At 43.0% G+C, this 26,401-nt stretch overlaps 1 long non-coding RNA gene across 2 annotated transcripts in view; it reads right to left on the minus strand.

Moving 5' to 3' along the window:
* The window catches only part of LOC135187922 (uncharacterized), a 246,559-nt gene that overhangs the window by 212,687 nt on the left and 7,471 nt on the right, over positions 1 to 26,401 (minus strand). The window lies entirely within an intron of this gene.

Consider the following 26,401-nt stretch of genomic DNA (forward strand, 5'->3'; position numbering starts at 1 on the left):
AAACAGAAAGTGAATTTCAGTCTTGCTCCAGTGTATAGTAGGGTTGGCCTAAGAAAAACTGTAGCTGCCTGGGCACTGTAGTGTGTTCTCTGAGGAGATAAAGCTTGAGATAAACTGGGGGGACTGGGAGAACCACACAAAAAATAAAAGAATTCAATGAAATAATCATTTTTTTTTCCAATTAAGATAATCACATATCTATTCTATTAAAAACAAACAAAAAAAAACCACCACAAAACCAACCCCCCAAAAAACCCCCAAACAACTCCAACCCCACAACAAAAAAAAACCCTCATAAAAACAAAAAGGCAAACCACACAAATACAACCCTCCCCCCCCCCCCCAAAAAAAAATATCATCCAAAAACCCTACACACAAACAAGCTCCCTCCTCCCTAGATAAATTATTCCTCTTGCAAACAGTGAGGAAGGAAAAACAAGACCAGTTTATATTACTCTGACCAACTGTTTTTGGAAGGGAAATGTTCAAGCCCATGGTGAAGATAAACAGACTTTATTCTAAGGTCATTATTTGTAAGCAGAGAAAGGTATCAAAGTCAGTCCCTTTCCCTCTGTCTTGCACATTGCATTCTGAAGTTACACACACCCGTTGGCCCTTGCAGAGAAGAATCCCGTGGACCTCTATTAGTACTTGCATAGCATTTCCAATCACTACTAATACACTTTACTTCTCACCCAAACCTTTCAAGTCATCTTTCCAAGCAGGACTTGAGATCAAATGAACCTAAACAGTTACTCAGCAAAACTTTCACATTCCTTGTTATTTATGTCAGCACACAAAGAATATTTGTTTTCCATTTTGTTTTTGTTGCTGCTGTGAGTGGAGTTAACAGCACTTTGCTGAAGAGCAAGTAAAGTACCGCCTGTCAATTTGGTACCTTTCCCTACTCTTTCCCTTTTGCCCTGACCTCCTGCCCTGCCATTCTCAGCTTATGTGCATTTCTTTTGTGATTTCAGCTCTCAACCACCTCCTTTGCCCAAGTTAGAAGTCAGCCCTTCCAAGACATGTTCCCATTTTTCCATGTCCTGCCACAGTTTTAAGCCAGCCCTAGACCCTTCCCACTACCAACACAAGTCCAAAAATCACAACAATCCACTTGTGCTTATACCTTTCTATAAAACATGCACTTAGGATATATTACATATGTAAAGTTTTATAATTTTACTTGTTTTCACTGGTTTGTAGTCATGAAAGTAGTCCTAGGTTAATATTGTTTTAGGGTGGCCTCTGCAATGAATATTGTGGGAAGAGGAAAAGAAAAAAAACTTAAAAAAGAAAAAAAAAAACACAAAAATAAACCAAACCCCACTACACAAATAACCTCCCCCCCCAAAAAAGGCAACAAAAGAAGTAAACAAAATTCAAAAAATCCTCCCCCAAAAAGAAACAAACCCCAAAACCAAACACAAACAAGCTACTCATCTCCAGAGTTCTCAAGACTGGAAGGTTTGTAGTTTAAGACACTAACACTGGATACATTTCATGGCCAAGCTAAATCACCTAAACTTGCTATAATACTGAAGCATTTGGGTTATAGGCTTATATGGCAAAACAGGTTTTGTGCCAAAACAAGATTCTACACTGAAGTAAGCATGGCCCTGCTAGGCAGAAGATACACTCTGGGTATTTTTTTGAGTACCACAGAAGTCATCATTCCGACACAGACAACTCTTCTCTAACCCAAATGGCATCACCTTTTTTAGCCTTTAAAAGTAGAGAGCTCAGTGACCTGGTAGGAAGAGTGCTAAGATGAATGTCATGAATAATAGATAAAGAAATTTACAGCAGGGGAGTGAAGAATGTTGAATGTACACTCAAAATATCCAGTTTCCATGCAAAGGAAGGTATGCAACCTTCTAAGGCCCTCCTTTAACAAAGAGTTTCAGGACAAAGCATTTGTATTTGTCACAAGCACACAGCTTAGTTAAATAGAGACAGAGAGGATCAGAAGATACCCATTAGAAATAGAGAAATAATTACTTCATTTCTGTACACTTTCCTCTAGCCCATCTCTCTTGTCAATACTTGGAATGTAAAAGGGTTTTATTTTTAACCCAAGCCTCAGGTGGTGCAGGATGCTTTCAGAGAGATGGGCAAAACAGCATTCCATTCCTAGGGGAGTGGCCACCTCTCCTCACAGGGCTTTCAATCATTCGGTACCCAGTCTTTTAATTAATAGGGGAAAGAGGTGAAAGAGTATCCCTCCATCTGAGCCAGCCTAGGAACTGGTAACTCTCAATGCCTGTACTGAGCAAGGGTTTCTGTTGACAGGTATTAGCCAGAAAGCCCTTGGCATGCAGGCACAACTGCAAGGAGCGTGCCTGAACACGAATAGAGAGTTGCCAGCAGTAAGCTGGCAATTCAGGATTGTTTTATTTACACCTATACCTTTCTGGAAGCAAATTAAAAGATTACAGCTCCAGTAAACACTGCTTCATCTGAAACCAGCAGACTCGTTTTCTGTAGAGAAGCATGCAAGGGTGCACAGCAAAAATAAAAGCAAGAATCCACATTCCTTTCCTGTGCCAGCAATGATTACAAAGGAAGGCCAAAAAACCCAACCCAGAACAAAAAGTCTGATGGTCTTCTGAGTATGAGTTACTGCCTGTTACCCCATTTTGAGTTAATCTAGAGAGTTTCACCTAGTCACTATGCAAACTACCTTCTGTTTCACAAAAAGGTCTTATGTGAGACCTCAGCTTCACAGCCCTTTCATTCCTAACAGTGATCCAGATGCCTGAACAAGCTAACATGGCCAAAATATTACTCCTAATAATTTAAAAGAAAATATCTTTTCCACATGGCTTCCAATGGCAAGGGCTAAACCCTGCATATGAATTAAAGCTCTGTTGCATTTCTTGCACAAGGTATGGCAACAAGCTGGGGGTTTCTGCTTTGGTTCCAGCCATGATGCTGCTGCAAGGCTGGGCGCACAAGGCAGCTGACCCCTAGTGTGTTCTGCTGCACTTTGAGGGTTTTTGCAGCCAGCACACCAGCTCTAATGATTTCAAAGTAAGCTGAGGAATGTACAGTGGTCTTCTTTAAGCCCCAGCTACTATATGGGGGGGGGGGGGGGGGGGGGGGGGAACAACACCACCACTCTGACACTTGGTTTCAAGTTTGCTGCTCAGCATTTCAGTTAGGGAGGTGGACCAACACAAGGCAAAGCTCTCAGGTTTCCAGTAGTACAATTACAAGACAAAGGCCAAGCCTTGTACTAATTATATGTTCACTTGATTCAGGAAGCTGGAGCTTTAAGAGCAAAATCAAAAAAATTCATGACTCAGTGGTACAAGCATCTACCTCCTGCCCACTGGTGCACTGCCCAGTGCAAGAGCCAGTCTTCATTAGCACCCTGAGCTTTAATTGTTTCTGTCCATTCACATTAAATGGCAAACTAGTCTGCTCAAATAACACCAGGGAAAGCTTAACCTAAGCTGATGACATAAAAATGACATGTATCTGTTTAGCAGGCAAAGGATGTTTGCCCAGTGCTAGGCAGTCATTTCTGTGGGCCTTACAGTGCCTCATTCTTAAACTTGGAAAACAATTTCTGTTAGCAGAGAACAGCTTCTAGCAAGAGCAGTAACACCTCATGAAGGAGATAACTAGCTCTTCTGACAGGCCAGCCAACATGAAAACAGTTGATAAATTAGCTGCAAAATTAAGTCCCTCTGGATGTGGTGCCTGAGCACATTTGCTTTGTAATTTATTTTGCTAATGCACACAGAATTATTCAACCTTTGAGACTAAGTGAGGTTATTTGTTTGCAACTGACTTCCCATTACACCTGCCTTGATATTCTTTTCATAAAACAAAGATCCTTAGGTCTTAATTCATTAATTCTTACTCAAGTATCTCATGGCAGCAAGCTGAAAGCACAGTCAGCTACAGAGTCCACAGATCCCATGCAAAGTACAGGTTAGGGGCAGACCTGCTGTAAAGCAGCTCCACAAAGAAGGAACTTGAAGTCCAGGTGAACAGTAAATTGACCATGAGAGAGCAATGTGCCCTTGTGGCCAAAGAAAGATGATAGCATCCTGGGGTGCAGTAAGAAGACTGTGACCAGCAGGTTGAGGGAGGTTCTTCTCCTCTACTATGCCTCATCGGGATTATTGTGTCCAGTTCTGGACTCTCCAGTTCAAGAAAGACAGGAAACTACTGAAGAGTGTCCAATGGAGGGCTACAAGAATGACTAAGGGAACAGAACCTTCCTCTAATGGGGAAAGGTTGAGAGACCAGGGGCTGTTTAGCCTGGTGAAGGGAAGGCTGAGAGGGAATCTGGTAGATGTTTACAAATACATCAAAAGGGAGAATGTCAAGAATACAGAGCCAGTGTCTTTTCAAAGATGCCCAGCAATAGGATGAGGAGTAATGGATACAAACCAGAACACAGGAGGTTCAACCTCAAGATGAGACCAGAGCACTGGGACAGACGGCCCACAGAGTTTGTGAAGTCTCCTTCTCTGGAGACTTTCAAAACCCATCTGGGTGCATTCCTTTTGATCATCTAGGCCTGCCCTAGATGATCCTGCTTTGGCAGGGGTGTCGGACTAGATTTCGAGAGGTCCCTTCCAACTGCCCGCCCCCACCCCCCCATTCTGTGATATCAGGGCTTGAAGTTGGAGAAGGCACAAGGCAGCTCAGACTGCACATTTTTATGAAATTCATAACTCAGTTACTTTGGATAAAAGGAAAAGGAAATTGATTTCTTCAGTCACTGTTCCTCTCTATTCTCTCTCGTGTTTTTGAGTTGCAGAGCAGAAAGGAGGCACAGAAAAAAGAAGATAAAATAAAATGCTCCAAGCTACTGCCTTGGCACCTTAATAAAAGCAAATAAACCAATATAAGGCAAATAGAAAGTAAACACAACTCAATGAAGTCTGGAAAATCTTTCCAGTTTGAACCTCAGGGGTTTGTTTGTTTGCATTCATAGCTTATAAATAAATAGTTGGCAGAGTAAGTCTGCCAGTGTGGACAACAGGAGTAAATGAAAAACAAACATTGAAGATTCTCCATAGGAAGCAAATTTTTATGCTAAACCTATTAGTAAACACATTAGTAAGCCTAATATCTATAGGATTTCTTATAGTCACCTAATCCAAACCTGAAGTCACAGATGACATGAGGAGCCCTACTGAAAATGCCAGTGAAAGGAAGAGAAGCACTTTTCAGCTGTTATCTGTCTAACACTGAACACTTCTGACTGGCTACCTATGTGATTATGTATCTGATCACAACAGCTCAGCTTTCAAATACCGAAGGCTTTCAGCTCATTCCTAGTGAAGCAGCAGCAGACCGAGGCCTTTTCCATAAAGCCTGAGAAAATACCTCTGAGAACAGATGATCTTTTTCTGGAAAGCTGCTCAGGGAGCCATTTCAAAGAAGGATTTCCACACTTTTAGGGCTTCTAGCCTGGGCTCCGTGTAGCCAGAAGCAGATCTAAACTAGTAACACTGATGGGACGCTTGAAGGCAACAGTTACTGTTGTCTGGCCCAAGACATCTACAGGAGCATTACTAAGGACCAGATGAAAGGGATGAGGGACAGAAACAGAAAAAAAATGCTGCAGCATAACCCTGCTCAGGTCCTCCAGTGAGGATTTTCATCTGTGTACCACTTCCCACCCCTCTTCTGTCTGTGTAGGAAATGGAGAGAAGGATCAGGCAAGTGAGGTCTCCTATCACTGCAGGGATTGCCAGAGGCAGCATAGCATTAGGCAGTTCCAGCACGGGGCCAAAGGGATAAGACTCAGGATACTCATGCATCCACAGAGCAATTCAGTCACACCACCACCAATTCATTCATGGGGTGCTTGCCTAAAACACAGGGAAAGGCTTTCTGTAAAACCCTACTGCAGTGACACAATCAGCAGAGGCCACATGAAGGGAAGACAGTGACCTTCAAATCTTTGATACTGTCACCCTGACCCCATGACCCTACACAGGCCAGTTATCACACCAGTTTTCATGCACACACTAAAGAAAAAAGAAATTACTTCTATGGATTTTTAAAACATTTTCTTATCAGTACTAAATTGAAAACAAGTTTCTGTGGTGAGTGCTGATCTGAAAAAAAAAACCCACAACAAATTCTTTATCAAAAGCAAACATTTTTCAGGCACACCCAAAGACATTGCAGGGATAGGGGGGGGAAATATGTACTTAACTCCACAAATGCTGTAGGAAGTCAAACTTAAAAACAGAAACCAGACCTCTATGAAGAAAAAGCTGCGGATTACAGATAACCTATAGCCCTTATGAATTGCAAGTAGCTAAGAAAATATTCAGCCTCTTGAGGTTTTCTACATAGTGAAAAAATACTGAAGCTGTGCAAATTATTGTGGAGCTGCCCTTGGTATAAGTTTATCCTTGTTGTAGCACTGCTAAGTTTCAGCCTTTAATTCCATTCAGCTTTGTCAATAAATTATCTTCAGAGACTTTCCACAGAAACTTAGCCAAGAGGTACTACATATTCATGCTCAGTAGCATGCATGAAATAATGCATGGTGAGCTCCTGCAAAAAAAAATTAGGAACCAAGAAGTCTGGAAATAAGGAGATCTCTGTTTCTGCCTGGCAGTCAGTTTGAAACAGACTTAGGAATGAGAGATAAAATTCCACTACAATACAATTTTATATACCCACTGGCATGCTTGTTCATTTTTTCATTGAAACACCCCCAAAACTGATCTTGCAGAGGCTGTAAGGACTGACATTGATATCCACAAACAGAAATTTAGAGTAAATAAAAACTAATTCCACCTCTAAATGAAAAGAGGCAAAACACTCTCAACAAAACCAAAACTTCAATCAAAAAAATGACCCCCATAACCATTTTTCAGGGAATTCCAGATCTCTTGGCTAAAAGGTTTCCAGTGTAAAGGAGAATATTACACAACACCAAGTATGTTGCGGTGTAAGCAGTTATCATCTAAGCAGCACATAACTCATTCACTCCTTCCACTCAGAAGGATAGGGAGAAAAGAATGAAAGGTTAAAGGTTAGAAAACTTGTTGGTTGAAATAAGAACAGTTTAATGATTGAAATAAAGAGAGATTAAAAACAAAAAGGAAAACTACAAAAAGAGAGAAATGAAGCACAAGAAGCACAAGTGATGCAAATGGAAATAATTGCTCATCACCAGCCAACCAATGCCCTGAGGAGTGGATCCATGACCAACCTTTCCCTTGTTTTTACTGCTGAACACAACGTTTTATGGTATGGAATATGCCTCTGGTCAGCTGGAGTCAGCTGTCCCAGCTGTATGACCTCCCACCTTGTTGTGCTCTCCCAGCCTACTCCCTGGTGGAATGGTGTGAGGAGCAGAAAAGGCCTTCACTTTATGTAAGCACTGCTCAGCAGTAACTAAAACATCCCTCTCTTATCAACACTGTGTCTAGCACAAATCTAAAACAGCCCCATACTAGCCCCCATAACAAAAATTAACTCTACCCCAGCCAAAAACAGCACAAGCTATCCAACATTAACTAAGACAGCTGGATCTCAAGGACAGTCTCTACATCTCTTACTTCACTAGACTCATTCTTGCATTTTTCATGCAACTGCTTTCCTCTACACATATAGAAACTGCCAATAATTCAGCTCTCAGTACTCCCCCTAATTTTACTTTTCTATTTACTGTACCAGGAGTAGATGTGTAACAAAAAACAAAACTCCAGAAAAATCCGCCCCCACAACACAAACCCCCTTCAACCTTCAAGTCGTCCTTTGAATTTGACCTTGAAGAACAAACAGACTCCACAAGCAGGTGGGGACTTTGGCTGACACATGGGTACACCAAACAGACTATCCAAAGTCATAATGAACACCTGCCTCAAGTGGGAGGCAGTGCCCTTGGGAAAACTGGGCAACAGAGGAAGGTGAAAAAGGAATTTGTGAGCAGAGGTTTGCACTAAGAACAATGACTTTTCCTCCAGAGCTGCAAAGAGTATTTATCTTGGTGTTTATATTTTCCCCTATGTATCTGCCATCAGCTACTGTCCATCTTGAAAATGTATAGGAGAAAAGTATGTACATGTATCCTAATAAATCCTTAAACAACCCCCCAAAATAAAAAGGAAAAAAGAGACATCTTGGGAGCAGGGAACGAATACAGAGAACAACAGATGGTGTGTGTAGTGGAAAGGATGAAGGTCACAACTTTCAGAGAAAGCAACTTGAAAAAGAAAATAGAAGGAAAGAAGAAGATATCTGATCATTATTCAACAGCACTGAACAGCAGCCAACAGTTTCTGAAGAAACTCAGGGCAACATGAGCTGTCCTTAAGAGTGATGAGTGCTGCCCCAAGCCAGTAGACGTGAGATCTGGCCAAGTACTTGTTCACTGATGAAGGTATCTGGTGCTCCTTCCCTGCTTGCAAACAATTAATGAAACAGAAAGGTTTAATAGCAACAACCCATCTGGAAATGCTTTGCTTGATCATTGTCCTCAGCTGGTGGCACAGCAGAGTCTTTGGGAAGAAAGTATGCATTGCTTTCCTCATAAATACCCACTGCCTGGTTTGCAGAGTTAGATCACCATTTATGGTGACTGAGTAATTCTTACATCCATAACTCTACAGAAAACTTCTCTTGCAATACTCTAACTTCTTTCTTGGAGAGATGTCCTTCCACTAGACACCTATCATCCATTGCTAGAAAAGAGCACATTGTGACAACTGACAGACACAGAGTTTGACCTAGCCTTCTTTCTCATTATTTTGAATTAATCTTATATATATATATATGGGTGGATATCACACTCCTACTGTATACCACACTTTTTACAGTGCTCCAAGCAATGAGAAGCTTGTGTGAAATTTATGACAGTATAATTTGCCATAGTTTCAAATTTGTGAGGATAAGTAACCTAGCAATAACATCACAACAGCTGCAGGAGAGCAAAGATACATTGACTAGAAATCATGCTTCTCCAACTAAAGCCTGCCCAGAGATAACTGACTGTAAATAGCTGCCTCTTGATTTTCTCATTCCTTTGATTAGAAGCTGACAGCTACAAACCTGTAGAGTCAATCTCCACAGTTTAACTTCTCAAAGACATAAGATTTTACTAAATTCAAACTCCAAGGTGTTTCCCCACTACCTTCATCCTCCACAACTCTCCCTGGCAGGCATTGGTTTAATTATCTGTCTGCATGACTCCCTTGCATTTGAAGAGCTGGCAGGGCTGGGTTCAAAGGCAGAGTATATTTGTGACCAAACAGTCAAACCAGAGATTTATACTTCATTGTTTGAGCCTACAACTCTTACAGGTGCATTTTGTTGTTGTGGCAAACCAGATCTATCCTTATTCATTCAACATTAAAACTTCACAATGAGATCCTTGCTTGGTCATAACTGATGCAGTTCTGAAGACAATTTTTAATCTGCACTAACATTTGCCATAGGTTTTAAACAGTAATTTAAAAAAATAGAATTATGCTATGTTTTGTCCAACCTCTCTTTAAATGAGTGAAAGTCTCTTGCTTGTATTAGTCATTAGAGAAGTATTTTCTCAAACAGTTAAGAAATACTTGAAGACAGTGCTGTAGGTTAAAGGCAATAAAGAATTGGTATAACCATGAAGAAAGTCTGCCACAGAATCACAGAAACACCCAGGTTGGAAAAGGCCCTCAGGATCACCAAATCTGACTCAGAACCCTACTCTACAAGATTCACCTTAAATCATAGCCCTAAGCACCACATCCAAACCACCCTTAAACACATCCAGGATTGCTGACTCCACCACCTCCCTGAGCAGCTCATTCCAGTGCCTGACCACTCTCTCCATGAAAAACTTTTTCCTAATGTCCAATCTCAAACTCTTCAGCCTCAGCTTGAGGCCATTCCCCTTGTTCTGTCTTCAATTACCTGCAAGAAGAGCCCAGCAGCAGCCTCTCCACAATGCCCCTTCAGATAGTTGTAGACAGCAATGAGGTCTCCCCTGAGCCTCCTCTTCCTCAAACTGATCATCCCTAGCTCCTTCAGTCACTCCTCATAAGATTTATTCTCAGCTTTATTGCCATCCTCAGGACCTGTTCCAGCACCTCCACATCTCTCCTGCACTGCAGTGTCCAAAACAGACAGACTACTTGAGCTTTAAACAAGTTTTGCCATAAATGTTACACATCAAACCAGATGTTAGAGAGAACATCTGTTCAGACTCTCAATTCCATGACCATAGAATGATTTAGGTTGGAAATGACCTCAAAGCTCATCCAGTTCCAGCCCTCCTGCCATAGGCAGGGACACCTCCCTCTAGAACAGGTCAATCAAGGCCTCAGCCAACCTGGCCTTGAACACCTCCAAGGAAGGAGCAGCCACAACCTCCCTGGGCAACCTGTGCCAGTGTCTCACCACCCTCAATGGAAAAAACTTCCTCCTAATATCTAGTTTAAACTTCCCCTCCACCAGTTTAAACCCATTACCCTTGTCCTGTCGTTACCAGACTTTGTCAAGAGTCGCTTCCCAGCCTTCCTGTAGGCCCCTTTCAGATACTGGAAGGCCACTCCAAGGTCTCCTCAAAGCCTTCTCTTCTCCAGGCTGCAGAGCCCAAATTCTCTCACCCTGTCCTCAGAGCAGAGCTGCTGCAGCCCTCTGAACATCTTCATGGCCTCCTTTGGACTGGCTCAAACAGTTCCATGTCCTCCTTGTGTTTGGGAGCTCCAGAACTGCACACAGGACTGCAGGTGGGGTCTGATGAGAGCAGAGCCAAGGGGCAGAATCCCCTCCCTTGCCCTGCTGCCCACACTGCTCTTGCTGCAGCCCAGCACAGGGTTGCTGTCTGGGCTGCACTCACACTGCAGGCTCCTGTTGAGCTTTTCATCACCCCAGACCCCCGGGTCCTTTCTCAGGGCTGCTCTCAGCCATTTGTCACCCAGCCTGGATTTGTCCTTGGGATTGCACCAATGTTAGGGTCCTGCTGTGATCTGTACAACAGTACAGCTTGGAAGAAAGCACATCCCCATGCTTCCAACTGTCCTCTCTCCAAAAGGCTTTCCAGACCACAGATGACTGACAGGCTGAGAGAGCTGGGGTTGTTCAGCCCAGAGAAGAGAAAACTCTGTGGAGACCTAATAGCAACCTTGCAGTACCTAAACAGGGCCTGCAAGAAAGCTGCAGAGGGGCAGTTTACAAAGGAATGCAGTGATAAGCCAGGGGACAATGGTTTGAAATAAAAAAAAATAGATTAAGATTAGACACTAGGAAGAAGTTCTTTACTGTGAGAGTAGTGAACAACAAAACAGGTTGCCTAGGGAGGTAGCTGTGGCCCCATCTTTGGAGATACTCAAGATCAGGCTCAACAGGGCTCTAGGGCAACCTGATCTAGTGGAGGATGTCCCTGCCCACTGCAGGGGAGTTGGACAAGATGATGTTTGGAGGTCCCTTGCGACCCAAAATGATTCTGTCTTGCAAAATTCACTTCTGGAAGAGAGTCAGTGTTGCAATTTGGTGTGGACTTTTACTAAAACACAGATGTCAAGAGTTGAATGAAACAAAATTAACTGTTTTTGTTACTGGTGAGAACTTGGGAAACCATTATTGAGGATCAAATTGATTTATTAGTTTGGGGGGTGTTATTTTTTAATATCAGAGCTTGGACAAAATTTTGATTGGAGATCATTAAGAGTATCTGTCACTCAACAAACAAACAAATGACCAAACAACAATAACAAAAAGACAAATAAAAAAAACCACACACAGGTAAAACCCAAACCAAAAGAAAACAAAGGCACAACCAACTCTAAAAAACCCCAGAACTAGAAAAAAAAGGCATTTCCCAACTTTGGATCTATTGTCCTGCTGATGAAAACAGCTTTTAGCTACTCAAGCAGATAAAAGGTCACAGATAATCTTAATTCATGAAACCAGAAACATAGTTTTTGCAGTGTTTGGAATATTATAGAGTATTAATGCAGGAAATCAGTTCCCAAACGTTTTAGATTTTTGTTAGAAGTCCTTGGGATCTTCTCTTTAGGGTATCCAAGCCAGATGCCTAAGGCTGCATATTTAATTAGACATTATGAAACCTGTACCCTCCTGGAACAGCAGCCAGAGGCAAGGCAGGAATCACCAAACGGCCTGGTGCTGTTTGAATTATTCTATGTTATTAGGCAAATGAACTGATGATTTTCTGGCAAGAGCATCCAAAGAGGAGAAAAAAAGTAAAACAATCCACAACAAACAAGACCACCAAAAGCAAAAACCCAAGCAATTTTTCCTGCAACACACCCTGCAGATTCTTTCTCTGCTAGCTCCACAGCTGGCTGAAGTGTGTGCCTAAAAGATGGACTGATTTTTAATGTAGATTTTCTTTCACAGCTGCCTTCAAGGACAGATGCAGAGGATACAGATTAGTTGCATACAAATTTGTTGTGGTGAATTATTCATAGAACGGTTTGGGTTGCAAGGGACCTCCAAGTGTCATCTAGTCCAGCCCCCCTGCAGTGAGCAGAGGCAACCTCCACTAGATAAGGTTACCCAAAGCCCTGTTGAACTCGACTTTGAGTATCTCCAAGGATGGGACCTCAACTACCTCCCTGGGCAACCTGTTCCAGTGTTCATTACCTTCCTAGTAAAAAACTTCCTCCCAACATCCAACCTAAATCTCCTTCTCTAGTTTCCAGCCATTGCCCTCGTCCTGTCACTCCAGGTGTTTGTAAACAGTCCCTCTGCAGCCTTCTTGTACCCTTCAGGTGCTGGAAGGCTGCTATTAGGTCTCCCTGGAACCTTCAAGAGAAGGCTTCAGGCTGAACCACCCCAGGTCCCTCACGCCATCTTCATAGCAGAGATGTTCAAGCCCCCTGATCAGTTTTATTGTCCTCTGGTCCTGCCCCATCAGATCTACGTCCTTCTTGTGTTGAGGGCAGAGCTGGATGCAGTACTCCAGGTGAGATCTCACCAGAGAAGAGAGGTAGAATCACCTCTCCAGATCTGCTGGCCATTCTTCTTTTGATGAGCCCAGAACACCATCAGCCTTCTGGGCTGCAAACACACACTGCTGGCTCATGTCCAGCTTCTCATCCTAAAGTTTTTACCTCTCTGACTTTCACAGCCTCAGCCTATTTTCTCTCTTTAGGACACACCCTACGATGTTTAAGCTAGCCTGCAGTTTACAGTGCTGAGGAAACAATATACAGCTTACATGAAATATGCAGTAACTGAGCTAATTTTGTGACTATTTATACAAGGTAGTGTGTGTGCTAGGGTACTTGCTAGTATTCGAAGCATGAATATGCTAATCCACCTCAGATTCAATTATGTGGTGACTTTGCAAATTGCTGCAGTGCTTATCAGGCATTAATATTTCCTTTTTCTTGCCTGAACATCTGCGTCACAGCTTATAAAATAGCAAGCTGAGCCAGTGAAAGTGAGAGGCACAGAAGGCTGCAAAAGTCCCACGGGATTACTCTCTAAGACTTCAGTCTCCATCCCAAAGCCTGGTTTGCTTAGCATTAAGAGCTCTCTCAAACATCTGAAATACCACAGGGGCTTTCCTAATTAACCCTTGGTTATACAATTATTTATAATAACCACCCAAAGGCTACATTTCTCTTAATTCAGACACCTTCAGGGAGACCCAAATTCCATTTCTTTCTTCCTGAGGCTGCTGGAGATACCAGATAATGAGTCCTCTGATCAGACTGTTCAAGGGCTTGCCAAGGGTGAACTGCTACTTTGCAATCCTTGCAGGTCTCTTATACTAATGTTGCAGCCACAGGGCTACGGGAGAAAGGACTAGAAAGGGCTACGGGAGAAAGGACTAGAAAGGGCTACTTACTAAGCATTGTGTTTGGGTTTGGTTTTCTTTTGGCTGGGTTGTCATGGTTATTTTTCCAGAAGGTGGTTACATCTCTCACTCCTTACCACTCCCAAGACCTCTGACTTTAACATTAATGCCTCTATGAGAAAAGCATGCATAGGAAATGAAGAGCCCTGGAGCTATGTGTACCACAGACTAAAACCAGCTAATTAAATATGATAGACACTTAGCTGCAGAACATACCCTCTAAACATACTTCTCATAGAGGCTGCAAATGTAATAACAAAAATCCTGATCTCCCTCAAAAGTACTTTTTTTGGGGGGGTGAAATCTTTCCTGGCTTTAAAATAAATAAAAAGCTCTGTGGTTGCAACCTACCGATGGCCTCTACAACAAGATACCATCCCCAAGCCCAGCAAGCCTGCCACCAGGCAGAAATCTGACAGTGTAGCAGATACAAAGAGCTCTGCTCCTTGCAAAGACAACCACCTAACTGAAGACAGTGCCTCAGTTTTACTGGAAGTTAATCAAACGTGTTTAGAGCTGACAGACAGAAGCAGAAGTTACTTTTCTTGTCAGGATTAGGAAAACCATTAGCACAATCAAGGTCAATCATTAGGGTGGTGAAAGAGCAGCAATGCCATAAAATCCAGGATGCCACTGCACGAAGACCAGTCAAAACTCGTTTTCTTTCACCGGAGTAGTGCCAGAGAGAAAAAAATAATTGGGTTGTATGACAACAGGAGAGCAGCTGGAAGCAACGAGGTAGATTCTCAACAAGACACTTTACATCAATTAAACACCTTTCACCCAAAGCATTTCACAAAAGAACTATCCTTCTTCACAGAGAGCTGAGGAGAACACACTCAATGTAACTCACTTGGATATCAGACAGGGATCTGTTTGCGCTGCATACTGCAAGCTTTTGCCAAGCAGATGAAAGTTCTTTCTGTTTGTGTGCCATGCTGGGGCGGGAGGGGGGGGGTGTGTGAAGAAAAGGAAAGTCTATATGAACATGTTAGGACAGCACCAAGCCCAACTTAGCAGAGAAAGCCTTTCAGCATGACTTTCTAGACTCATGTATGGCACTACTTCATCTGACGTGGTCACCTCATTTAAAAGCAAAATGTACAGATGTGCTACTGTCAGAAATGACCAAAAAAGATATTTACAAGCCTGACTATAGAAATTGCCAAGAGGCTGGCTACTAACTAAGCTAAAGCCAGCACTTTACCACAGAGCTCTGACTTGCATTATCACTATCCTAAGCCACTTTGTGGTAGAACATGAAATAGGCAGAGACAAAGCTTCCAGTGCATAGCCTAAACCACTCCAGGATAACTTGGTGTCAGTCTTCTAGCATTAAACATGGGAAACAGCAAGAAACCATCTGAGTTTTGACTCTGAATTCGCAGCTGCACTGTCAGACCAGTGAGGCTACATTAATGTAGAAAGCCAACTGGTGTTAGAAACTCACTCAGAATGCCAAGTGCAGAGCAAGTTTGAATAAACAATGTACTCCAAGAGAAGAGCTTTATGAGACAAACTCCTGGGCAATTATCAAGGGAGGGAGATGTTCTGCTGGTCAGGAAGCCCAGCCCACTACCTAAAAAAAGTCCACTAAACATAATAAGGCCTATTGTTGAAAGGCATTGTATAAAGAGAAAATGAAAACATCAGGTCACAGGGTGGGAGGAGTGGGTACATCACCTGGTCACTACTGTCACTACTTCCTGACAACTTGCAGCTACCTACTCCAAGAGAAGACATCCAGATGTGCTGCACTACTTGATGACATTCCAACACAATCTGAAGAATCCCGATTAATTTCTTCCTACACCTCCCTTCACATTATGAGAGTATATTTGCCAGGGCTGGGGGGGGGAACAGGCTCTACTCACTTGCTCGCTGTGATAGGACAAGGAGCAATGGGTGTAAGTTGTAGCAAAAGAAGTTCTGCCTCAACACAAGGGGGAACTTCTTTTCTGTAAGGCTCACAGAGCACTGGCACAGGCTCCCCAGAGAGGTTGTGGAGTCTCCTTCTCTGGAGACTCTCAAGGCCTGTCTGGATGTGTTCCTCTGATCTGTGTTAGATAGTATTGTCCTGCTCTGGCGGAGGGGTTGGACTCGATCTCCTTGGGTCTCTTCTAACCCCTAACATCCTATGATCCTGTGTTGCATTGGACTGCATCACAAAAATATCTGACTAACAAAAAAAAAACACCCCACGACTGGTCAAAGAGTAGCTGTGTATAAGGTTTTGGCATCAACACTTGCCTTGGGTTTACGGTGACCCCAGGGGAGATCTCAAAGCTGCTCTAAAGCAATTTACAAAGGAGAATAGGGTGCTGGCTAATACACTGTGGGAGGAAAGGCTGAACTCATAAAAGGAATAATGTTATCTAAGGCAGAAATATGATGACACAGCACAAAACTAACACACCAGCAGATGCTGTTAATTGCAAGAACTGTTGGCAAAACTGCAGCAATGTGAGAAATATGTCCTTCCTGGAGCCACAGGATTTTTAAGCCATACTTCCCCCACTACGAACATGAGTTTAAAGTATTGCTAGTCCAACAGAGGAGGGAAATTAGACCATTATTTACCTACAGAATCTTCCATATCCCAAGTTAACTATAGACTATAAAGAACAAGTCCACATTTTTAGAGGGCAAAGACAATATCCACTGCTACTTCTCCATATCCTTGCCAAAGAAAGTGTATATATGATTCAGAGGGCAACAAAGCCTTTGCATCTGAGTGCTGTGTGCATTTCAGGATGAGTGCTATTGGAAACAGCACATCTCAGAGCAGTTCAGAGATGCCATGGTCCATCATGTCATCCTGAGTCACCTTGACATTTCTGAGATCATGCATCACTGAGATGATAGCCTCAGGGCTATAAACTTTCTTTTGAATACATTATTAATGATAATGGCTGTTACAGACTCACTGCATAGTCCTAACACCTCCTTTTCCTCTCAGAAATCTAACCAAGACTGTTATGTGCACTTAAGATCCTGCAGGTCTAGATTGGGTTTTCTCAGGATTATTGAAGACTTGAGAGTCTCAACATCAGCCAATGTCAGCACAAAGAAGTGTAATTCAGGTCCCTAGTTCATTCCCTTGTTCTAGGAACTAAAAAGACACTGGCACTACAAAGGCACCAATAGCCTGATATGTCTAATACAGATCTTGGGCACAAGTCTTTTTGTTTCAGTTAGCCCCACAGTTAGTCTGAGTTTACTCTGATAGAGGTAGTGAAAAATCCAGGCATCACCTTCCACTCTGATAGAGGTAGTGAAAAATCCAGGCATCACCTTCCATTCTGCACCTAGAAGACTATCCTGGCCTAGCTCTCAAATTGTACACAGAACTGAAGAGCAATCTTAACAGACTATAAAGGAGACCACATTGAAAGTAGCTTTCACTGGCACACCCTAGCTAAGCAGAAAAAAAAAACAACCAAAAAACCCAAAGCCTCCAAACAAAAAACAACCATTAAAAAAAAAACCCTCTGTCTGAAGACTCCCTCCAAGCCATGGGTGGCTTGCAGGAGCAGAGATGGCACACAGTTGTAGAGCTTCACATACTCTGTACCAAGAATGAGCTCTGAACATGCCATCTTATTTTCCCACCTACCTCCCGCTGGCTTAAAGCACGCCCTTCTTAGGGCTACATGCACCTGAGGAAAGCAGGACTGTGTAGTTCATCCTAAAACTTCAGTGAGCTGGTCCTATGCCTGCCTGGGGACATGCCCACAAAACTCACTTCGATCCTATTGGTAACAAAACCAACAGTTTGCTCTTCCAAGAATTTTTAGTCCATCACACATTGGTCGGTTTCTCTGTTCAGGAGGAGGAAGCCATCTCAGAAGAGCACTGAGCTGAACTCCTGCTCCTTGCATGTGCTTTGCTTAGTTGTGGGCAGTAATACAGGTTTGTTTGATGTGGAACCTCCTCTTCTTTTACCTGCCTCATTACATCCAGAATTGCAGCTGGGATCGGAGGGGGTTTGTTTGGTCTTTCTTGGTTTGGTTTCTGGGGTTGTGTTTGTTTGGCTTTTTTTAACAACTACCCTAAATAAAGGTCAGAAACTCCTTGTACACTCCTTTTTCTGAGTGGGTTTCCCCAGCCTACGTGCTACAAGCAGAAGAGCCCGGCTGAAAGTCTTCCACTATCTCTTGGAAGTCTGCAGTATCTGCATATTAATGCCATTACATGGATATTCACCTCCAGCTCTGATAACATCGTTATCTCCCAAGCTCACGGCTGGAGAAACAGAGGGCTCCTACTCCCCGCTCAGCTCTGCACATCAAAAGGAAACGCAACAATAGCAAGGCTTGGTAAAAGGCTGCGGTCGGCCAAGGAGCGGAGCTCCCCAGCAGCCGGAGCTGTGTTTATCTGGCGGGCGGGCGAGGCGCCGGCAGGCTGTCAGAGCCCAGGCCCCGGGGCAGCCGCCAGCAGCAGCCCTCCGCGGCTCTGAGTCAGCACAACGCGGTGGGAAAGGAAACGCGCTCGTACATTTCCAGACCCCGCCAAAGGCACAGCTCTCCCTCCTCGGTGCCGTCATAGCGAAAGAGGAAAGGACTCCACCAGTGTGAAGTAAAAAGTTTACACAAGATCGGGGAAGAGGAAGAGAAACAAAAAGTCTCTTGGAAGAAACCCACCATATGGCATCAATGCACTTGACTCTTTCTTTGACCCCATGCTGACACTTTTCTTGTGTAGCTGAAGGAGTGAATGGAGGCACACATCTCCCCCAGCCCCAGCAGTGACCTCCGCAGGGGCTCAGCGACCCGGTGCTGGCACTGAGAATTGCTCCGCCTTGGGGCTCTCTGCAGCTATGCGCTGGGTGCTAGGTTGGACTGGATGATCTTGGAGGTCTCTTCCAACCTGGTTGATTCTATGATTCTATGACATTGGGTCAAGGTGCGGTGGGAGGGTGAGGCACAGCGACACAGCACACACAACAAACTAAACACACATGTGTATTTGCATATGCATGTACACAAAAGTCATTAGAACGCTGCTTTTGAAGAGCTCTGAGCCACCTGTACCACAGGCTCATTCCTGCAATGTGTTTAGAATAGCTGCCAGAGTTCAAGAATGAGGTCAAATCATTTTCACCTTCCCCTGTGCTATTCCAGAAAGTCTCATTTCACTTTTAGACAGAATTTCAGATGATCAGCTATGCTTTCTCTACCAAAATTACAGCACTTGTGATACACGTTCTGAGAGCAGACAAAGGCATGACTTTGCAGGGGATGAAACAAAAAATTCACCACCAAAACAGTATCATGAAATAAGACAGCAACAAAACCACACATTTCCTTCTGCCTGCATTTGTTCTGCTCAGCAGAACACCACTTCCGAGGTTCATCTAATCAGCATTCATCAGTAAAACAAGGTATCAGGGAGCAGCAAGAGCCCTAGAGGTGTTTTATCTTCCTCTTCTCTGAATCATGAAGCTTTTCAGTGAGAATTTTCACAGGAGAAGGGGATTGTTCGTGACTATCTTGTAGATCAGCAGTGTGACTTTGGAGTGATTGCCGAAAAGCAGAAGGGACAATAGAAATGCTGCATCTCTCAGGGACCTTAGCTTTTCCCTCTCTGTCTCATTCTAGATATTTGTGATTATTTTTTTTCTGTCCCATATCAAGCCTGTTAATAGGTACCCAGAGACTTTTGTAATGCTATAAATAGCCGGAGAGGTTCTCTGGCCAAGAAAAGCAGTCCTGTGTTTATACCCAGGGAGTGCAGACAGAGGGAGATAATGGTTTGTTTTGTTTAAGGTGGGATGCCTTTGGCATAGAACAGTTGTATTTGCTACTAATTTTTATAGAGTTAAATACAACAATAAAATCTTAACTGTCCTTTAAATGAAGTCACAGACTTCAAGACATCCGAAATAAGGTGTTATGCACGACCATCAGCATAAACATGCAGTCACAGCAAGTGTGACACTGACAAGGCTTTTTGTTATTACTCACTTGTTATTTTGCTAGGGCACACCACGGTATGGTAACACTCCGAGTCCTGTACTCATACAAAAACCTTGCAGAGCCAGATTAGAGCTGCACACTGCACATATTTGCTCTACATCAATGTTGCTTCGGAAGTCTGCTCCTGCATAATGCCTAGAGTTTCCTGTCCTACAAACCACCCTCTTGTTTTCATCCACTCACACGGCCACAACTGCTTGGCAGAGATTCAATCCTCCCCCTCATTTTAAAAATCTTTTTCATTTTGGCTTTCTGGAGGAGTGGCTTTGTCAAGCTCACCCTTAAACCTTCCTACTGGTTTTGTTTCAGGGTCATATGTGAGGCTGTTTTATTTAAAAGAAAACCCAGGAGTCACAGGTTGTTTTTAGGTAAGAGGTACTCATGAAGTCAACAGCAAGGAGTGACAGCTCAGCTAGCAGCACATCACCACATGAACTATGCCACCTTCCTGAAAGGAAGGAGACATGCAGCAGTAGTTCTACTGTGGCTCTAGCACTTCTTGTCCTTGTCTCAGCTTTGAGATTCAGCCTGACCTAACTCTGCAGCATGTTGAAGGGCCTATGAAGAATGATTGCCATAACACTGCAGTACAATGCTCTACAGAAGGCATGAAAGACAGCACAGACAGCCCCACTCCCCAGCCAAAATGTCTGCAGCCAGAACCAGCCCATAATGAAATACAGTTCAGTAATTCCTCCCATGATCAGCTGGTATTGAAACAGCTCTCTAGTGTCCTGCCTGCATGTCCCACAGGGGGACTAGTGAAAGCTGCATGGGGCAGGGACTGCACAAAACTCCTGCTTCCCAGACCAATTCCATGGATTTGGTCTTGGAAATCAGGGGGCTCCTATTCCATTTCATTTCTACCCACCAAGAAATAACATGCTGATTTCCTAATCCAGCAAAGGACAGTACCGTGTGGTGAATATGGTGCTTAGCCTCAAAACGATAAAGTTCAGAATCAATTCCTTCAGTCTGTATTATATCAGACAATATCATTCAGAGGAGTGCCATAAAGACAGAGGAAAAGATCTAAATACAAGAGGGGGGAAATAAGTAAGCACACATTCACACATTTACTGTTTTTTAAGATAGTGTCCCTGTTAAAAACAGAAGCGTGAGCTATGCCTTGCCTTGATATGTGTGTACTCATGGGTGTCTGTAGATCTTGAAATATACAACCAGCAATAGGTACCCTGATTAGCTAGGGCACCTCCAGCTAGAGAGCTACATCAGCCAGCTCCACTGGAGCCAGCCTGGCTCAGCTTTACAGCATGACAAGGCACATTAGCAAGGAATAGCATCAGGCTAACGCAGCTATGCTATCTGTCACTGAAGCTAACGTGGCTCGTACTGAGCCACCAGCCAACTCAACACCAGATGAGGACTCTGAACTTCACTCCAAAGGCTGAGCACACCCATATGTTTGAATAGAATTCCTGTTTGCAGATCGAGGAGGACAGAGTACATGCAGGTAGTTAAATTCTTTACAGAAAGGCCTTGGAATCCATTAAGCTTTTATATCAAGGTATAAGGTACTTAATGAGGAAAAAAAAAAGAAAGTAAAATAAAAATCACACCCCTAAGGAAAAAAAACCCAAACCTTTAACCTCACACGAACTCAGATGGATTAGTGTGCATTAAATCTTAATCTGCAATGCTTTAAGGCTGTCACTGTTTACACATACATTCATTTTCCCCAAGCCCCTTATACAAATCAGTTTCCCACCTTTCAGAACTTCACTGGTCAGAAGCACAAAGATAAAGCAATGTTTTGGCTTTGTTAAACTAGTTTAGATGTCACTGTAAAAAAAAACCAAAAACAAAGAAAAAACAATCAGCAAAACCTAAGGTTGCTGGTATCTAAAGCCAAAAGGTGATCCAGGTTTGAGAAAGATAAAAGATTGTTTCAATTCTGTTTGGGGAACCTTTAACCAAGTCCCCTTCTTCCCACATATTGTATCACCAGAAATCTTTGTCCTTAGTCCAGTGTTTCTTTCTATTTTGTCATCCCTATTAGAGATGACAAACCAGGTTACCATCTGTGACTAAAAGCAGGGCAGAGGATGATAGACATAATACACTCCTGGCTAGAACTTACTATAAATTGCAGTAACAGACAAATATATCTGGGCACATGGCAACATTTAAAGTGTGGTTTCAACAGTGGAAAGCACAAAGCTGAACTAAGAAGATTTTGTAGAGACAAGCAAAGCCTCTTGCTGTGGACACTGCCCCTCTAGCTCATATGACACAGGTAAAATTCACATGAAGTTTTGCAGGGGTTGCATCCATTTCATGTTGGAGTAGTATCACTTTGAAGGCAAGTTATTATCACAAGACACCATAAGATAAAAAAAGGATAGGAGAAGACTGTGTGGGCATAGAATCAGCCAGGTTAGAAGAGACCTTCAAGCTCATCCAGTCCAACCTAGCACCCAGCCCTAGCCAATCAACTAGCCCATGGCACTAAGTGCCTCATCCATTCTTTTCTTGAACACCTCCAGGGATGGTGACTCCACCACCTCCCCTGGGCAGCCCATTCCAATGCAAATCACTTCCTCCTAATATCAAGCCTATACCTCCCCCAGCATAACTTGAGACTGTGTCCCCTTGTTCTGTTGCTGCTTGCCTGGGAGAAGAGACCAACACCCACCTGGCTACAACCTCCCTTCAGATAGTGGTAGACAGCATTGAGGTCACCCCTGACCCTCCTCTTCTCCAGGCTGCACACTCCCAGCTCCCTCAGCCTCTCCTCATAGGGCTGTGCTCCAGGCCCCTCACTAGCTTCAAGCAATTTAAAGCCAAGCATCATCCATCCACCTACATGTAGCAAAAAGACTGCATAGACAAGAGCCTATGGAGCCAAGCCTCAAGTAGATGTCCAGGCAAATCTACCAGTTAGAACAAGTTAGACTCCATACATTTATTTTAGGTCTGAGCTAACAGTGGTCACTACATGCAGGGTGACCTGCTTGTTACTGCATGCCTTTTATACTTGACTGTTTTTCAGAATTAATATGAAATGGGAAGATTCCCCCACAGGCCCAGTAGCCATCTGGTGCTACTGCTGTACTTCATGAAAAATTCATTGCCATTTTATCATAGCAGGTTATTTCAGAGATTGTACTGATTTATGGTTTCTAAGTAGAATATTTTCTTCTCTTTTGATGTTTGCCAATCTGCTTCAGCATTCAACAGATTATATTCTGTCTGGCTTCATCCTGTGGATTTCTAGCAGCCTTGAAGGCAGCAGCAGCTTGAAAAAAATAATCAGTTTTAGTAATAGCTTTATAAAAATGGACGTCACAGAGTAGTCTGTTTTCCTGAGCTAAATAAAGCAGAAATCATCAGTGCCAGTGAAATATGTCCAGACATTTAGAGCCACATTACAGCTTCAAACTCTCACCCAGCCATTCAGCGCCAGCAGAGCTATCTGTCAAGTAGCATGCAGCTCAGCTTGATGTTCATTCTAGCTCAGAGAAATTTCACATTTCTGTCATGCTCTACTCACAGGAAATTCTACGCCTAGAAGTGTCTCAGCAAGCTGTACAGAGACCAAAATTAAGTCAGTGGGTTAAGGAGTGCACAGGCTAAATCCCTCCTCTTGAGTGCTGGGGGAAGAATCAGAAGTGTAGGAAATGCCTGGGCTCATAACTAGTCATCAAAAACTTGGCTATAACACCTACCCTGGTGCTGTCCTATACCACATTGGTATGAGCTGCCTGTGCTGTGGCTTTTGACTTGAAACATTAAAAGTCTGAATGCCCTTTTTTATTTTCTTCCCCACCCTGCCCCTTTCCCCACCTTCAGGCTAATATGAGTAAGGCCAAAGGAATTCAGATAATATAGCCAAGTAATTCCTTTAATAAGAATAAGAAGGCTTGTGATAGTTAGCAACACCTGAAGAGTGGGTGTAGGATGCAATCCCAACAATTCAATACACAACAGGCTGCAATAGGAAGGAGCTAATAAAATCTGAGAAGGAAGTGAATTAATATTCATAAGTTCTCATCAAAACAAAGATCACCTTTATCAGTCCCTTTTCATATCTGCATATACTTTATCAGCCCACACAAGACTTCCTCCTCAAGCTCTGCAAGTTATCTCCACCACAGGTATGCATATACACTACTTTGGGTGGGGTTGAAGTTTTTTTCCACCACTTTTCCTTAAAAAAATCTTGTCATTACCCAAGCAAAACTCCAAAGCAGGTATTTTACTTCATTAGTTTAAAAAAAAAGCAAACACAAAACAATCAAGTTATATGACAGCCCTGAAGGAGTTGATGTGATCTCACAGAAGCATGAAGAAAGTAGGAAGATGAAGGGAAATAGGAGCATTGCCTGGGTATATAGGAATGGTTCTACAGAGCCTGAAGCTCACCTGGAGGGCAAAAACAAACAAACCAACCAAAACAGTAAAAAATGCAAGAAGAAACCTCAAAGACTTCTAATATAAAGTCAGCAACAGCACTTTTAAAGAATACTTGGTCCTTTTGCTGAATGGGTTGAGGGATTTAGTAACAGAAGGCAAGAAACACCAAACCAACCTTTACTGGTAAGCTTTTCTCTCAGGCCTTTTGAGCTCCTGTGCCTAGTGGAAGAATAGACTACATATCTGCCTAGCCTTATGGGCTCATGTGACAAAAGAGGTCAGCACCATTGTGATGCCACTCTCAATCACCTTTAAAAGGTCAAGCCAATTTCAGGAGGGCACCAATAACTATAGGATAGCAAAAAAGCCACAAGGCTCTTCTAAAATAAATGACCCTGGGAAACCACAGATTCAATTACAGTCCTTGGACAGAGCGTGGAGCAAGTCTTCAAAGCCATTTCTAAGCACAGTAAGGAGGACAAGGTCACAAGGAACTGGCAACAGGGAGTTACCAAAAGGAAATAGTGCTCAACTGACCTGATATCCTCTGAAGGAAAAGGTGACTTGGAACAAAGGAAGAGCAGTCTATATCAATTATCTTGACACTGTCAAAGTCTGGGCCATTAGGTTGAAAGAGTCAGCCATCAAAACCTCCTGGCTCCTTTGGAGGACAGAGATTAAGACCTGAAGGTGGCCAAATACTAGACCAGGCTGCCCATGGAGGTTGCAGAACCTCAGCCCTTTGGAAGATTGCCAACTTGACCAGGAAAGGCTCCAAACAGTTCTTAACTTTAGAGCCAGGCCCTGCTTTGAGCAAGGAGTTGGACCAGACAATATTGCAAGAGTCTGATGCAATGATCTTGCATGCCAGGAGTCAGGCTGTTCTTGTCCAGAGAACAAGAAGATGCTCAAGTACAACCTCACATTAAATTGCTTTCACTTAAAAGAGGGAAGAAATTAATAGAAAGTATGGGGTGTGGTGTACCTCTGAAAATTCTACTTCAAGTTATTTTTAAAGTGGAAAACTCCAGTCTTCTGGAGATTGTGAGTAGGATCCACGAACAGGCAGAAGAGATTATAAACTGCCAAGTTTAAGAGTAAACTGTGCAAACTGCAGAGCAGCTTGAACTTTTAGCTTTCCTGCACCACAGATGTCAAGCTCTATTTGCTTTGTTGAAATAGCTTGGCAGGAGATACCTACACACCTAGTAGCAGGAGAGGTAAGAGCTCTTCTACCCTATTGCTTCAATCAGATCACCTCCAGATGGTCTCAGAATCATTTACTGTCTGGTTTGCACAGAAAACAAATCCTTAAGGTTTCATGGATCAGGGAAAAGACTTTCTGCTTTCAGAACAGTTTTTCTTCCCTGCTTAACAGAGAAAGAGACTATGTCCTGTCTTCATCTATGGCAATCCACCCAGTAACATTACTACCAACCACTGTGGCATAAGGCAGGTGGCTGTTTCAGTTAGTTATTGCTTTAAGCTGCTCATAAATCATTTCCCAGGGGAGACAGTGGAGCCATCACACCTGCATGAATTCTCACATACTACCAACACCTCTTTTCAAAGTCAGCATCAGTAGCATCCAGCTAACAGATGTGAGAATAATCCTTTTGTTCCTTCCAGTACATCCTGTGGAACCATCTCACCCATTCCAGTCACCAAGGGCCAAAAAAACATGTAGAGAAAAGCTTCAAGACAGTTTTCAAAGGCTTCAAAATGTAGACTAAAAAAAATAACTATAACAGTTGAAATGAAAAAAGAAATAACATTCAAAGCACATTCCTATTGGAATAGGACTGATTTAAATGATAGCACCAAGAAGCTTCAGAAGCCAGAATTGCCTCCATGCTTTGTTTCATTACCACAGGTATGGTTGCATCCCAGCTATATGCTGGTCTTACATGAGGCCACATAGCACACCAGCTACTCTTTTAGGTTCTTCTCACTTTCCATTATCCTGTACTCCTTTCTATTCACCTCATTTAAATTACAAGGCTGAGTATTGACATTTTGTTCTGTGTTTGTAGAGTGATGCTTAGCTCCATAAGTAGGTCTTAAGCACTATGTTCATACAAAGTAAACCAGTTAGATCTACTAACTGGGAGAGCACTTGATCCATTACAAGTTCCAGCTTACTTTTTTTCACTGCTTTAGTCACTCCAATTTATTGTATAACTAATGACCCAACTTCAAGAACAAAACCAGCAGCAATATAACAGGAGTTTGCAAT

The sequence above is a fragment of the Pogoniulus pusillus genome, chromosome 28 (assembly GCF_015220805.1).
Source record: "Pogoniulus pusillus isolate bPogPus1 chromosome 28, bPogPus1.pri, whole genome shotgun sequence".
NCBI lineage: Eukaryota > Metazoa > Chordata > Aves > Piciformes > Lybiidae > Pogoniulus > Pogoniulus pusillus.